We start from the raw sequence: 17969 nt of genomic DNA on the forward strand, positions 1-17969 counted from the left end.
CGTCACACTTGTCATCACACATGTCATCAGATTTGTCGTCAGATACAACTTGTACTCACACATATCGTCAGATTTGGGACAAGTTGTCAACTAAAGGAGCAAAAATCTGTCTTTTTTATTTTGAATTTCCTTTAAAGTACATATATAAATAGCAGATTTTTGGTTTTCACTAGATACCTGGAGCTTATTCCAAGGGAGTTTACTTTTTTTTTTAGCTCTCTTAACTTAGAATTCAATATTCAGCTCTTTGATTGGGTTTTGATATTTTGCTCTTGAACAAGGAAGAGAATCAACTTCAGACTTTATCTTTTGTAAGTTTAATTACTTTCTATGATGAATATAATTGTTCCAATCTCTTTCTTTCTCATGTGGAACTAAAACCCACAACTAGGGTTGTGGGATCTATGATTATTCCTCCATGGATTTAATAGTTGGCTAGAGTTTGAGTGATTGTGGAGACATCTTGATAATTCCTTTGTTATGATTGTTATTTATTGGTTGCAAACAATATATCCCACCTTATGTTGATTTGCTTGAACTGAGAAATAAACTAAAGGTAGCGAATTATCAACGAGGATTTGGGAAGGGTAAGTTCTCATTTAATGATTAATGCTGTAACAAGATTGATCAACTTGAGATAAAATCATATGAATAGAATACTTTCCTAAGTTTGAGAGAATTAGGGACTTCAACATCTAGGTAGGTTGAGAGACACTTCGATGGACTGTTGAAATTGATAATTTGGTGTTTCCCATAAGTCACGAGAACTTAATACTATAGTTATTATTTAATGGGATTAATAATCATAGTGATCACAACCCTAGTTTCTCTTTATCATTGATTTGAACTATTGAAATTTAAGCTTTGAGTTCTGAAAATAGTTATAACTTTATCAATTGTTTTATCGATACAAACACCCTCAATTAAAGGAAACCATCACCTATTAGTCAGGTTATTCATAAATAGACACGATTAACACCATATTCCTCATGAGATTCAACCCTAACCTAGTTGGGTTATATATTTGACAACGACCGATTACTCTCTTGTAAGAGAGGTGTAATTTGGGCATATCATTGGGCCAAGCTTTAAAGTCAAAAATTTGATAGAAGCGTTGAAAGGTAAAAGACTTTAAAAGAAGCATAAGCCATCATTGTGTTTGGTTTGGTTTATTCATAATATTCTTTCGGCGAGAGATGTTACCAATAACATACAACTTGGATTAATAAAGCACTCTGACGATCTTGAGGCATTTAACATCTATCCTTGGGGTTATGAAGGATTCAAAATGAGTGTCAAATATTTGTTGACTTCGTTAATACAAAAAACAGTCAACTTGTATGGCTTTCCATGGTAAATATTTTTTTATTATGATTAATTTATATTTTATTGAATAATGCTTTTGATTTATTGGCGTGATTTTATAGGATTGGCTATTTGAAACCATTCCTTATTTGAGACAACAAGTGAACTACAAGAATTGGTTTTATGTCCAAGAATCCTGAGATGGTTGTTGGCCAAAACTGCTAAAAATACAAAATGTCTAGATCTCTTCACCCCCGTAAAGAATGCAATAAGTCTAATTATTATTAAGTTTTTATTTTAATTGATAATTTTTTTTAAATGATCTAATCATCATTTTAATATATGTACTGATTTATTTTAGATTGTGCATCTGTGGCCTGTTCTGACCAATCGAGAGTCGAAGATGCCATTTTTCTTACTTTATGATCCGTACAAATTTTATCAGACCCTAAGGTCATTGATAGAATAAAAAAAGAACTATTTGGAGCAAAGCCATCATAAAAAAATAATTTTGGAGGATGGGCTTCTTGTTGTTGATGGTGTTAGTGGTGATGGAACTGTTGGTAGTGGTAGTGGTAGTGGTGCTGCTGTTGGGGCTAATGATGCTCCTCTTTAAGTTTTCGAAACAACAAACCATTATGATTATGATTATACTGGTTATATAGATTTTACCCCTCCTAGCGAATGTTCTATATGCAAATGTCAAAATTGCAAGGCGAAACATGATGGAGTGATTAATACTATTAATGCATTAACTACTTTTGTAAAGGAATTGACATCTAAGAGGGGTGTCATTCCATCAAATAGAATTTCATATCCATACACTCTATTATAGATTAAGGTGGCTAAGAGGAGAAGGAAAGAAATTTCAAAGGCATCATCAAGCATCAAAAAAGAAAAATTGCAACTCCTTTGTCTTTGTCTTGCACCTTTGATCAATTTACAAGGGCCACAAGAGAGCAACATGAACTGAAGAAGGTGAATATATATCATATATCCAGCAAATAAATAAGCACATATATATTTCAATAGATGACACATCTTCTTAAAATTATCAAATAGATATATACATTTGTTACAACAGTTGACTAACCTATTGTATCACATGCATTATCTGTTACAACATATGCCTCGCCTGTTTTAGAAAATCAAATAGGTCTTCGTATTATTTTAGTTTTTATCAACAGATGACCTATCTGCTGCAATAGATGGGTCATCTGCTAGGACAAATTAAGTCAAGACTTTCTACTTTTTTTTTCCAAACGAATGAGTCATATGTTGCAACAGATGGGTCATCCGTTGGAAATTATCATACAGGTCTTCCTTATATTTTAATTTGTCCCAACAGATGATCCATTTTTTGTAACAGATAAATAATCTATTTGGAATAATTTAAAATAGGAGGAAGACCTATTTGATTTTCTAAAATAGATAGTTATCCTTTTCCATTTTTTTTGTATCTCTAGGATTAGCATTGACAATTTTGGCTTTCCAGGTGGATGTCACAGTAGAAGCTACTACTGAACAGCAGAATCTCATAGTTGATAATCTATCAACAACTTCCAAAGATGAAGTAAAAGTGAAGCCTGTCAGTCCAAAAGAACGGAATAATTACCCGTTTAAAGAGTTCAATATCTCAAAGAGGGTCCAAAAAAATAACAAACTTAAATTGTTGAGTAGATCTTTATAGCTTGAGTCTATCAAAGTAATAAACTTACCTCTCCTTAGGAATTATTGTTGGAAAAACTTAAATTATTAATTTATTTGTTGAGTAGATCATCTATACCTATATATTTATTTGTTGATTTCTTTCATGTAATTTCTAAAGGCTTTAATTTATTTTATTTTGTCTATGAATTTTATTTTATCCTTAGATTTGAAATTATTAATTGAAATGGAATATTAGTTTCAAATATTATAACAAATAATATATCTATTGCAATAGACAACATATCTGTTGGAAATTATCAAATAGATTTAGACATATGTTGCAATATGTAGGTCATCTGTATGATATTATCAAACAAGTCTTCCTACTTTTTTGATTTGTTCTAATAGGTGACCTATCTGTTACAATAGATAGACTTAGATATAGACATCTGCATAATGCAATAGATGACTAACTTATTTTAACAGATAAAATATCTGTCATAAAAGATTACTCAACTATTTGTTACAATAGATAGACAATCTGTTGCATTATAAAAATTTCAATTCATCAAATATAAAAAATTATCATGATGTTTGTGTATATACATCTTCTTGTTTAAACACAAGCTCCAAGCATTTAGTTAGTACTCCATAAGCCCAGACCTCTTGCATTCTTGACATAGTATTATCGCATAGAAAGGTCGTTGGGTTGGTTATTTCTTTGCTGTTTAGCAAACATTCAATGTATACAAGCACGTACGACCCATATGCAACATCAGTTTCATATTTTAGAAGGACATTGTCCTTGTTTCGGCCTTTAAAATCTCATGTTTGCTTCAACACTTTCGATGAAAAACAATTCATCAGTCCACTCTGCCTCAACAAATTGGGGAGCAATGCCAACAGTGGATGTATCTTGGTAAAAAAATATTTCTCGTCGAAGACAAGCAAGTTGTAGTCATAAACCTCTATTATTTTCTCCTTGAGCAGTATCTCAACAGCCAAAAAATGTTTTTTCTCTACATTTATGATCGTAAGAATCCTATTTGATTTGGTCCAGTACTTATTGTATGGATATGGCCTCTTCTCTCTAAAATAATTAATCATATCTTTATCCCATTGGAACCTAAAGATTAACAAATCAAATCTCGGGCCACTGGGAGTTGACCCTAGCTTAACGAGATTATCGTACCTATCATTGAAATTATTGTAGAAGTTGAGGTCCATTATCCAGTGGCAACATCATAAGCTTCCAGGTATGCTAATTGCCTGCCCTTCTTGAGGCAGAGAATTTCATAAACATATTGTGATATAAGAAGAAATTTTTTAAATAGGTTAGTATTTTTAAAAATAAAAAATAAAGTGGAAAGATGTTATGGATCTATTAATAGATTACCCATCTAATACAACTTATGCAACAGATAGGTAATCTATTACAATAGAACCACCACCAGTTGCACTAGAATATCCAGCTGTTGCAACAGATGACACATCTGTTGCGTAGCTTCTTCTTTATGGAGTAGATTAGAATGCTAGGTTAGGAAAAGTAAACATACCTTGTCCATGTACCACAAATCTATATCTGTCATCTTTTTGAAGTCTTAGGGGAAGAGCTATTAATGGTGAAGGTTTTTGCACATTTCTTGGAATTTATTGTCTTTCTTAGAATAGCCTTCTGTTTGGCATCAAGCTTTGCGTATATGTACACCCTCTTTAATTATCCTTGAACTTCAACAACTTTTGGAGAGGAAGGAGTTGTAAGTTTTTTTGGGTTCATACTTGAGAATATATCTCTAATTGCTTTTTTCTTCTTCTAACCATAATTGTAGGATTGTGTGGCTCACTCACTTTCTTTAATGGTATGACACCCATCTTAGATTTCAATTCCTCGACAGCTTTAGCGATAGCCTCTACTTTTTCAAAGATTTTAACCTTTCTGTCATGCACTCTTTTTATTTACAATGAGAACATGAGGGTGAAGAGGGGTGAGAGGGACTACTATAAGGGTTAGAGGGACCGGTGTAAGGGTGAAAGGAACTAGTGTAAGGGGTCATTTCAAACATTTTTATTTTTTCTTGAGAATTAACATTCTTATCGTCACGACTAGAAGCAACAAAAACATGGCTGCCACCAACATCAATAACTCCACCAGCAATACCCCCAGAAGTCGCACCCAAATCTGTTGCAGTAGGTTGGTCATGAAAAGCCTCAACATTAGGATGATATTGCCTAACTACTCTTCTTATGGTTATTTCTCCAGCAAATTCCTTCTTTATTAATTCCACCGTTGGGTCTGCTGTTGTATCAACAATACCTAGAGTAATAAAAGAAGTCATTCCTAACTTCTAATCAGTAGGCACAATCCATGGATGCACAACCTAAAAAATATAGATACGTTGAAATCGATTAATAATTTGCAGTCAATTGGGTAATGTGTTAACAAAGACAACTTATGCAATAAATAATCTTTAAGTTTCAATAGATGTTCATATGTGGCAATAGATTAACCATTTGTTGCATCAGATTATCTATCTATTGTATCAGTAGCAGTAGATGGGTAATATGTTAAGTAAGGTTCAAAGAACCAAAGCAATATATAGGTAATCTATTACGAAAAATGACTCATCTGTCGTAACAGATTACTAATCTATTACTCCAGATAGGTAATCTGTTAAGAGAAATTACAACAAATTATTCATCTGTTGCAACATATGAATCATTTATTTCAATATCATTCTTTGAGTCAAATTATATTACTTGAAAGAAGACTTACTACATATAAGTCCCCATAAAATCCTAAGCTTGACTCAGTCCTTTAAAGCTTGTTAAGGGGTCCCAGACTTAGAAAATTTTAGCCAAGTACTCAAACTTAGTGCTATTTTAGCCTTCATAAGTTGGCGACTCTATTTCACTGTAAGAATCCGTAAAACTCATAGCTTATTTCAATCCTTTAAGCTTGTTAAGGGGTCCCAAAATTAGAAAATTCTAGCTAAGTATTCAAATTTGGTGTTATTTTAGCCTTTGAAAGTTGGCAATCTTATTTCGTAACCTTTACATCCATTAAATGTTTATATTTTGAGTTAATTAAAGATCATGAATGTCAATAGGTGTTCACGGACAAGTTTCAGATTTTCGGACTTCGTTTGAAGCCCTTTAGAATCCTAAACTAGTGAAACAACATGATAGTCGATGCAACGATCAACATGATCTTGATGCGTTGCATCGACTATCATGTTGATAAATGTTTTCCCCAGATCTCAGTGTCCAATTCCAGTGAACTGATGTGGACTCGATGTGGCATGTTGGCTATCACATCGATGCCAATGATGCGGTACGTCAGCCTGTGCGTCAATGATTCAGTTTATAGTCATTAAAAGCCACATACTCAGGGTTAATTAAGTTTTTTTCCCACACCCTTCAGCCCCCATAACATGAAATTTAGCCTTATTTTAGCATGTTATACTCATTCTTTCAGAAATTACTCAATACCAAACACCCTAGGTAAATTAAATAAATTCAAGGCTCAAGATTCCACCGTTAATTTTCCAGAATTCACCAATTAAGGTATGTGTAGTGTTCATCCAAGGGTTCCTTCTACCCTTGGAGTCCAAGAAACTCTTTTATAGCTCATGTAGAGTGATTTCATGATTTCTATAATTTGAATTAAAGTGTATTCATGATTATTACTTAATTGGGTTTCTATTTTAAGATTTATTTCAAGATTCATGTAGAGTTAATTGATATGTGTTCTCTAGTATGTGAATTCTTGTTGAAACTCTTGGAATTGTAAAATTGAAATTGAATCACGATGTCTACATGTTGTTTTAGTATTATGTGCCTATATTATGCCCCATAGGTGTTTGATGAATTGTCCATGTGAATTGAATAGTGAAATTATATCATGTTAGCATGTATGCAAGTTCAGGTCATGCAAGTGTTTGCTTGAATGCCCAAATAAGTGAATGATGACTAAGTAGTTAGTTTTTCATGTCATGCAAGTGTTTTCTTGAATACCCAAATGAGTGAATGATGACGACGTAGCTAGTTACCATGTCTCAAGATTATGCCCTATCTTTTAAGTTTATGCTATCGAGTCCTAGAGGTATTTAATACCCAAAAATTTAGCTTCTTGTCTAGAGCTATGGTCACTCACAGAGTAGTATCAGTCATGTCACGATTAGTAGAACTAAATCAATTACAGAACTTAGGAAAACTTTGTGAACTCAGAATCAGTCCACTTCAGTTAAGTAAAATCAGTTTAGTTCATTTATACAGTACGATCAGTAATAGTTCAGTCTAGCCTAGTACAATTTAGAATTCAGTCCAGTGTCTATTCAATTGGGCGTAGGATTAAGCACCGAGTTAACTCAAGGATGGGGACTCAATTTATAGTAGAGGGCGTAATCCTTAGAAGCAGTTCTTGCATTCCAAAACTATGTAGCCAGCGTAGGTTGAGACATCAACCTACCAGTTGAGGGTTGATGAGGTGATCTACCTGCCAGTTGAGGGTACCTCCATTCTCATTTAGAGCACCTGCCAGATGAGGATGACTCAGCACTTGTCCTTACCCGTAGCACAGTATTGACACCCTTCCAATTAGGATTATGGGTTTAAAACTAAATCAATTAGAGAAGGGGCATATCGATTAGATGATTACTTTCCACAGTCTCAGTTTCAGAATCTCTTTCAGTATAGAACTTAGTTCTGTTCCATAGATTCATGATGTCAGATATAGTTACTCAGCTCAGTATAGGACTTAGTATAGTTACCCAGAATCAAGAATGTCAGATACAGTCATTAATTTACCAGTAATTCAGTATTAGTATACTTAGATATCAATTAATCAGTATTCAGATTTAGTATTCAGTGTTATTATGATCTCAGTATAATTTACATATTCATGCATGTACTCTCATTTAGTTATACTCATGATATTCAGTTAATATTGTTCATCCATATGAACCCATGCATTTCAGCCTACCTCACTGAGCATACTAGTACATTCAAAGTATTGATGCATGTTTTTCTTTTCCGCTATGATTCTTATCTCATAGGTTAAGACGCACGGGCTCCCGAGCACCCTTAGAAATTCAGATTCTCATCATATAGTGTTAGTGATGAGTCTTTATAATTTGAGGATGTGATTATTTATTTCAGCATTTCGATTTATTTTTAGTAGTCAGAGTTAGTTGGGGACTTGTCAGATTAACTCCACAGTTCAAACAGTTTAGAGGCTTTTCAGACTAGAATATTTTCAGACAGTTGTTCAGTTTAAGTATTGATGTTCAGTTTTTGTATTGTGATACCATATTTTGTATTATTTATAGTATTAAACCTTATGGATAGTTTTTTTGCCTATTTTCCATATATTTATTATATTATTATTCAGTTATTGCAGCAGGTGTTAGTCATGCATTAGCTTGTAGTCCTTCGGGATTACGAGCACCATGTAGCGTCTGGAGTACAAACTCGGGGAGTTACAAACTTTGTATCAGAGGCTAAGGTTTAACAGAGTCCTAGGAATTCTAAAAGTCATATCTAGTAGAATCTTGTGCATGGGTGTGTTGCGCGCCACACTTATGGACCAGAGGATATGAGATATTTTAGTAAAAGTTTCCCTTCTTTCAGTATTCATGTCATGCGAGTGAGCATGAGCTCTAGTTAAACTATCAGTCTAATCCTTTCTCTTCTATTTACAAAAATATGCCTCCAAAGAGGACTAAGGGAAGGGGAACAGGACACTATCAAGAACCCCAGCCCATCCAGCCAAATCCACTAGACAAACACGTCTCCCACGTTGAGTTCAGAGTAGCATTCACCACCCTAGCACATTCTGTGGCAGCCCAGAATAAATGCCCAGCTGCTGTTTTAGCCAACCCAATGGCCAATACTGCTGCTGCCAGGATTTGGGACTTCACCCAAATGAACCCCTATCGTTTACCTGGTCTAAGTTAGATGAGAGCCCTCAGGAATTTCTTGATCAGGTGCAGAAGGTTACTGATATTATGGCAGTAACCATTTTCAAGAGTATGGAGTTAGCCGCATATCAGTTGCAAGATGTGGCTCACTCATTATTTAAATAGTAAAAAGAAGAAAGGGCCGTAGATGTAGGGTCCATATAGTGGGAGGAGTTTGCCACTGCTTTTCTAGATAGGTTCTTCCCACTGGAGTTAAGGGAAGCAAAGGTTTTAGAATTTATAAATATGCAGTAGGGCAATATGATAGTGAAAAAGTATTCTCTGAAGTTTACTTAATTAACTAGATATGCTCCTCATGTGGTGGCAGAAGCACATCTCGAATGAGTAAGTTTGTGTTAGGGGTGTCGATCAGAGTGATCAAGGAGTGTAGGACCGTAATGCTTATTAAGGAGATGGACATGTCTAGGCTCATGGTCCATGCTCAGTAGATAAAGGAAGCTAAGAATAAAGAGAATGAGAAGGAGAACTAGAGAGCGAGAAGAAGAAATTTCAACTTCGCTCAGCCTAAGTCAGAAGGTGGGAATCTTTCTCAGTTTCTTTGAAAATCATCAGTCCTAACTCTGTGCTCAGCCAGTGCTCGTATACAAAAATTTAGAGACGGCAGTAGGGATTGGGCACTAGGCCCTAAACCCTAGGGTAGTGTTAGAGTGCTCGAACCAATCCCATTTATCAAAAGTATGGCAAAAATCACCAGGGTATCTGTAGATTAGGTAGAGATGTGTGTTTTGAGTATGGAAAGCCAGGTCACAGAGTCAGAGATTATCCCTAGTCAGGTTCTCAGGGTCAGAATAACAGTCCCCCAGCCCAGCCTGGTCGCCCGAATCAGCAGAGTGTTGCTTCCAGTGCCAACAGTGGGCAATGTCCAAATAGACTCTATGCTCTTCAGTCTTGACAGGATCAGGAGAGTTCTCCTGATATGGTCACTGGTACATTACAAGTTTTCCATTTGTTTGTTTATGCTTTGCTAGATCCAGGAGCTTCTTTGTGCTTTGTTACTCCATATATAACAGTTGATTTTAGAGTCAGTCCCAAAATTCTAGTAGAGCCTTTATCAGTCCCTACCCAGTAGGTAAATCCATCATAGCCAGGCAGTTATACAGGAACTACCCAGTTATGATATTCTAGAAAGTCACTTCAGTAGACTTAGTTGAATTAGAGATGATTGATTTTGATGTCATTCTCAACATGGATTAGCTTTATTCCTACTATACCTTAGTCGACTACAGAAATAGATTTGTCCAAATTCAGTTTCAAAATGAGTCCGTCCTAGAGTGGAGGGGTAGTACTTCAACACTTAGGGGTCAGCTTATTTCTTATCTTCGGCTAGATAAATAATATTTAAGGGATATGTCTACCATCTTGTTTGAGTCCAGGACTCTAGTTCAGAAATGCGTACTCTTGAGTCAGTGTTAGGAGCATGTGAATTCCTAGATGTGTTTCCCAAATATCTTTCCAGAGTTCCTCCGGAAAGAAAAATTAATTTCAGAATTGATTTTCTTCTAGATACTTAGCCCATATCTATTCCGCCATATAGAATGGATCCGGAAGAACTCAAAGTATTAAAAGAGCAGTTAAAGGATCTCCTAGATAAGGGATTCATCAAACCAGTGTGTCCCTGTGAGGTACACCACTTTTATTCGTGTGTAAGAAAAATGGTTCCCTCAGAATGTGTATTGACTATCGTCAGTTAAATCAAGTCACGGTCAAGAGAAAGTATCCGCTTCCCAAAATCGATAGCTTATTTGACCCACTTCAGGGTACCATTTTCTTCTCTAAGATAGACCTCAGATCAGGCTATCATCAGCTTAGATTCAGGGAGTGTGACATCCCAAAAATAGCTTTTAGAACTCGGTATGGTCACTTTGAATTCTTAGTCATGTCCTTTGGTCTTACCAATGTCCCAACATCCTCCATGAATTTGATGAGCCATGTGTTTAAGCACTACTTGGACATGTTCATCATAGTCTTCATAGATGACATTCTCGTCGACTCCCACAGTGAACATGATCATGCAAACCATCTCAGAATAGTACTACAGACTCTTAGAAATCATCTGTTATTCTCTAAATTTAGTAAGAGAAAATTTTGGCTGAGGTCAGTAGCTTTCCTCGGCCATATCATTTATGGTGATGGCATTAGAGTTGATCCTAAAAAGACTAAAGTAGTGAGAAACTAGACTATATCTATCTCTCCATCAGATATTATGAGTTTCTTGGGTTTGGCCGGCTATTACCGATGGTTCATTGAGGGATTTTCATCTATTGTATCCCCTATATCTACATTGACTCAAAAGAAAGTCAAGTTCCAGTGGTCAGATTCTTATGAGAAGAGTTTTCAAGAGTTGAACACTCGACCCACTACACCTCCAGTGTTAACCTTAGTAGATAGTTCAGACGACTTTGTTATGTGTTGTGATGCTTCAAGAGTTGGTTAGGGGTGTGTTTTGATGGAAAGAGGTAAGTTCATAGCCTATGCCTCTAGACAGTTTAAACCCTATGAGAAGAATTTTCCTACTCATGATCTTGAGCTAGCAACAGTAGTGCTTGCCTTAAAGATTTGGAGGCACTAGTTGTATAGAGTTTGCGTTGATGTGATTACAGACCATAAGAGCCTGTAGTATTCTCTCAGAAAGACGTAAATCTCCGTTATAGAAGGGGTTGGAGTTGTTGAAAGACTATGACATGAGTGTCCTGGATCATCCGAGCAAGGACAATGTAGTGGCTGATGCTCTTAGTAGAATTTCTATGGGTAGTATTTCTTATGTCAAGGACAGTAGAAAGAATAGGTGTCCGCTTAGTTAATTCAGCAGAAGGTAGTATATGGGTGCAGAGTAGTTCAGAATCATCCCTAGTTTCCGAAGTGAAGGAAAAACAGGATAAGGATCCCAGTCTAGTCAAGTTGAAAGAATCAGTCAGAGATCAAAAGGTAGGCATTTTCTCCCAAGGAGGAGATAGTGTTTTGCGTTGTCAGGGTCGACTATGTGTTCCAGGTGTAGATGACTTAAGGCAGCAAATTCTTGCAAAAACACATAATGCACGCTACTTTATTCATCCAAGGGCTAATAAGATGTACAGTGATTTGAGATATATATATGTGTAGTGGGATGAATAAAAATATTGCAAAGTTTGTGGATAAGTTCTCAACATATCAGCAGGTTAAGATTGAGTATCAGAAGCCTAGTGGGTCCATGTAAGAGTTCAGCATTCCTACCTGGAAATGGGAAGAAGTGAACATAGACTTTCTGATGGGTTTGCCTCATACTTATGGTCAGCATGATTTAGTTTGGGACATTGTAGATAGGATGACCAAATCAGCTTATTTCCTACCAGTCCATACGTCTTACTCAGTTGAGGATTATGCCAAACTCTATATTAGGGAATTGGTTAGATTTCACAGTGTTCCATTGTCCATCATCTCAGATAAAGGTTCCTATTTCATCTCTCATTTCTAGAAAGCGTTCCAAAGGGGTCTTGGTACTCAAATTTGCCTCAGTATATCCTTTTATCCTCAGATAGATGGTCAAGCAGAAAGGACCATTCATACTTTAGAGGATATGTTGCGAGCATGTACGATAGACTTTAAAGGTAGTTGGTATGAACACTTACAATTGATTGAGCTTGCATACAACAATTTTTATAATTCCAGTATTTAGATGGCTCAGTTTGAGGTGCTTTATAGGAGGAGGTGTAAATCTCCCATTGGTTGGTTTAAAATGGGTAAGGCCACAGTGGTAGGGCTTGACTTAGTATTTGATACCTTAGAGAAAGTTCAGTTGATCAGGAAAAGGCTTAAGACAGCTCAAAGCCGATAAAAATCGTACGTAGATGTGTGTAAAAAGGATCTTGTGTTTAAGATTGGTGACTATGTGTACTTGAAAATCTCTCCTATGAAAGGAGTGTAGTTTTTTGGCAAGAAGGGGAGACTTAGTCCCCGATATATTTGTCCTTACCGAACTATCAGCCATTTAGGAAAGGTAGCTTATGAGCTTAAGTTGCCTTCAGATCTATCTTCAGTCCATCCAGTGTTTAATGTCTCCTTGCTAAAAAAATGCATAGGTGACCCATCAGCTGTAGTCCCCATAGAGGGCATAGATGTTTAGAACAACCTCTCTTACGAAGAGATTCTAGTTGAAATCCTTGACTATCAGATTCATAGACTGAGCAACAAAGAAATCCCTCTAGTTAAAGTTCTTTGGTGGAATCAGTCAGTTGAGGGAGATACTTGGGAATCAGAAGCAGATATGTAGACCAAGTATCCTTACCTCTTCTCTACAAACTCAAATTCAGCTCAAGGTAATAGTTTTCCCTAAGCTTATTCAGTTTTCTACTCAGATTTTCCATTACAAGATTGGTATTAGTTACCATTGCATATTCAGTCATATGTTGAGATGTTAGTTTTGTCATGTGTGTTCATGCATCAGATATGCATGTTCAGTATAACAAACTCAGCTTATTAGTAATCCCAGTCATGCATTCATGGATCAACTCAGTCATGTACTCATGCATTAGATATGCAGGTTCAACATAAAATTTAGTATGTCAATAATGACAGTCAAATAATCATGTTTTAGATGTTCATTTTCAGTAAGTTTAGTCTACCAGTATTCTCAGCTTAGTCAGTCTCATTCAAGAATGAATGTTCCCAATAGGGAGATAATGTAAGACCTCATAAAATTCTTAGCTTAATACAGTCCTTTAAGCTTGTTAAGGGGTCCCAGACTTAGAAAATTCTAGCTAAGTATTCAGACTTAGTGTTATTTTAGCCTTCAAAAGTTGGAAATCTTATTGCGACCTTCACGTCCATTAAATGTTGATACTTGAGTTAATTTATGATCAGGAATGTCAATAGGTGTTCCCGAACAAGTTTCAAATTTTTTGGACTTCGTTTGAAGCACCTTTAGAATTCTAAACCAGTGAATCAACACTATCTTGATGTTTCACCTCGACTATCAAGTTGATAAATGTTTTCCCCAGCTCCCAGCATCTAATTTTAGTGAGCCGATGCGGACTCAACGCGGTGTATTAGCTATCGCATCGATGCTAATGACGCGGTGTGTCAGCCTGCGTGTCGATGATTTAGTTTACAATCATTAAAATGATGTGTCCTTAGGGTTTATTAAGTTTTTTTCCCACGCCCTTCAGCCCCCACAACACAAAATTTAGCTCTCATTTAGCAAGTTATAGTCATTCTTTCAGAAATTATTCAAGAACAAAAATGCTAGGTGAATTAAATTAAAATTCAAGGCTCACGATTCCACCGTTAATTTTCTACCATTCATCAAATAAGGTATGCGAAGTGTTAATCAAAGGGTTCCTTCCACCCTAGGAGTTCAAGAAGCTCTTCTAAAGCTTATGTAGAGTGATTTCATGATTTCCATGATTTGAATTAAAGTATATTCATGATTATTATTTAATTAGGTTTCTATTTCATGATTTATTTCAAGATTCATATAGAGTTAATTGATATGTCTGCTTTAGCATATGAATTCATATTGAAACTCTTGGAATTGTGAAATTGAAATTGAATCACGATGTCTACATGTTGTTTTAGTATTATGTTCATATATTATGCCCCACAAGTGTTTGATGAATTGTCCATGTAAGTTGAATAGTTAAATTATATCATGTTAGCATGTATGCAAGTTCATGTCATGCAAGTGTTTGCTTGAATGCCCAAATGAGTGAATGATGACCAAGTAGTTAGTTGTTCATGTCAAGCAAGTGTTTGGTAGAATGACCAAATGAGTGAATGATGACTAAGTAGTTAGTTAAAATGTCTCAAGATTATGCCCTATCTTTTAAGTTTATGCTATCGAGTCCTAGGGGTATTTAATACTTGAAAATTTAGCTACTTGTCTAGAGCCATGGTCAGTCACAGAGTAGTATTAGTCATGTCACGATTAGTAGAACTCAGTCAGTTACAGAAATTAGAAAAACTCAGTGAACTCATAATCAGTCCACTTCAGTACAGTAAAATCAATTCAATTCAGTTATACAGTACGATCAGTAATAGTTCAGTCTAGCCTAGTATAATTTAGAATTCAGTACAGTGTCTATTCATTTGGGAGTAGGATTCAGCATCGAGTGAACCCAAAGATGGGGACTTACCTGCCAGTAGAGGGTGTAATCCTTAGAAGTAGTCCTTGCATTCCAGAACTACGTAACCAGCGTAGGTTGATACATCAACCTACCAGTTGAGGGTTGATGAGTTGATCTACCTGCCAGTTGAGGGTACCAACATTCTTATTCAAAGCACTAGCCAGATGAGGGTGACTTAGTACTTGTCCTTACCCGTGGCAAGGTATTGACACCCTTCAAACTGGGGTTACAGGTTGGACCCCAAATCAGTTAGAGAATGGACATGTCGGTTAGATGATTACTTCCCACAGTCTCAATTTTATATTCAATTTCAGTATGGAACTCAATTCAATTTTGTAGATTCAGAACTGTCAGACACAGTCACTCAGCTCAGTATAGGACTCAGTATAGTTCCCCTAAATCAAGACTGTCAGATAGATTTATTTAGTTACCAGTAATTTAGTAGCAGTATACTCATATATCAGTTAATCAGTACTCAGATTCAGTATACAGTGTTATTACGATCTCAGTACTGTTTACATACATATGCATGCACTCTTACTTAATGATACTCATGATATTTAGGTAGTATTGTTCATGTACATGAACCCATGCATTTCATCCTACCTCAATGATCATACCAATATATTCAAAGTACTGACGCATGCTTTTCTTTTGTCTTATGATGTCTTATATTATAGGTTCAGACGCACGGGCTCTCGAGCACCCTTGGAAGTTCAGATTATCAGCATACATATTAGTGGTGAGTCCTCATAGTTCGACGATGTGATTATTTATTTAGCATTTCAATTCCTTTTTAGCAGTCGAAGTTAGTTGGGGACTTTTCCCATCAACTCCACAGTTTAGACAGTTTAGAGGCTTTTCAGACTAGAGTATTTTTAGATAGTTGTTTAGTTTTCTGTATTGATGTTCAGTTTTGATATTGTGATACCATATTCAGTATTATTTACAGTATTGAACCTTATCGCAAGTTTTACACCTATTTTTTTTACATATTTATCATATTATAATTCAGTTATTATAGCAGGTACCAGTCATGGGTTGGTTTGTGGTCCTTTGGGATTATGAGCACTATGTAGGGTCCAGGTTACAGACTCGAGGCATTACATTGACGAAACTCTATAACCTTAAAGTATCCATCTTTATGTTGAATCATGACCAGGAATGTTAGTAGGTATCCGCGGACAAGTTTTGGATTTTTTGGACTTTCTTTGAGGCATGTTTGGAAGTCCAAACCAGTGGATCGATGCAATCTCGATGCATCGTGTCACCTATTGCATAGATGAATATTTTCGTCCATCTCCCCAATGCAAATTCCAGTGAACCGATGCAAACTCGATGCGATGTGTTGGCCATCGCGTCGATGCCAACAATGCTGCGCGTCGGTCTATGCATCGCTAATTCAATTTTTAGTAATTAAAATCACAATCCTCAAGGGTATTTTGGTCTTTTACCCATGTCTATCAGCCCAAAACATTAAATTAATCCCCTTTATAGGGAAAATTCATTCTCTATTCAAAAATTTCTCACGAAAAAAAACCCTAGGAAATTAAATTTCAAACTCAAGGCTCAAGATTTAACCATCATTCTTCAAGAATTTAGCAACCAAGGTATGTAAAGTGTTTATACAAGGGTCCCTTCCACCTTTGGAGTTTAAGAAACAATTTTTAAAACTTCAAGTGTGTTGATTTCATGAGTTTCATGTTGGGTTTAACTATATTCATGATTATAATAATTAATTGGGTTTCTAATCTATGTTTTTACGACTATTCATGTTGAGTTATTTGATATGTGTATAGAATCTTGTGAATCCATGTTAAACCCCATGAAATTATAAATAGGGATTTGAATTATGATGCCTACATGTTGTTTAGTGTCATGTGTATGGATTAGTTCCCCACGTTTTTGATAAATTATGGATTAGTTCCCCATCAAGTGCACATGGTTATGCTTTTCAAGTTTATGCTATGATTTACTTTTTATGCTATTGAGTCCTGGGGGTATTTAATGCCTGATAATTTAGCTGTTTACCTATAGAAAATGTCAGTTACAGAATAATCTAAGTCATGTCATAATCAGTAGTCTCAGTCAATTATAGAACTTAGGAAAAACTCAGTACACTAAGTATCAGTCCAGTCTAAGTTCAGTATTCAGTTCAGAACTCTGTCAGTTTATAGAACTCATTAGTACTCCGTAAGTTAATAGAATCTAGTAAACTCAGTTTAGTTCAGTTAAATAGTAAAATTAGTAACAGCTCAGTCTTGCCTAGTATAGTCTAGAAATCAGTCAAGTGTCTATTTAGTTAAGAGTAGGATTCAACACCAAGTGAATCCAGTGACAGGGGTATTCCTATTAATAGAGGGTTTGACCATTAGTAGAAATCCCTGTGTAGGTTGAGATATTTTCCTACCATACTAGGGTTGACACATCTCATTCAAGTTTTCCTACCAGTGAAGGTTGACAAAAGAGATTCCTGTCAGAGAGGGTTAACTCCCAGGTTGTATTTACCCATGGACAGTACTGACACCCTTCCAATTGGGGTTCTAGGTTGGATCCTATCTATTTAGAAAGGGGCATATCGGTTAGATGATTATCTCCCACAGTCTTAGTTTTAGTCTTCAGAATAGAACTCAATTTAGTTTTACAGAAATTAGGACTATCAATCATAGTCACTCAATTCAGTATAAAACTTAGCACATTCCCACAGAATAAGGACTGCCAGATACAGTCATTCAGCTATCAGTAATACAGTATCAGTAAACTCAGATATGAGTAAATTAGTAATTCAAAACTCAGTATCCAGTGTTATCATGACCTCAGTTATAGTTTACGTATTCGTGCATGTACTCTCATTTAGTTATACTCACATTATTCAGTCAGTATTGTTTATACATATGAACCTATGCATCTCAGCCTACCTCACTTAGCATAACAGTAC

The sequence above is a fragment of the Capsicum annuum genome, unplaced genomic scaffold (assembly GCF_002878395.1).
Source record: "Capsicum annuum cultivar UCD-10X-F1 unplaced genomic scaffold, UCD10Xv1.1 ctg1936, whole genome shotgun sequence".
NCBI classification, from domain to species: domain Eukaryota; kingdom Viridiplantae; phylum Streptophyta; class Magnoliopsida; order Solanales; family Solanaceae; genus Capsicum; species Capsicum annuum.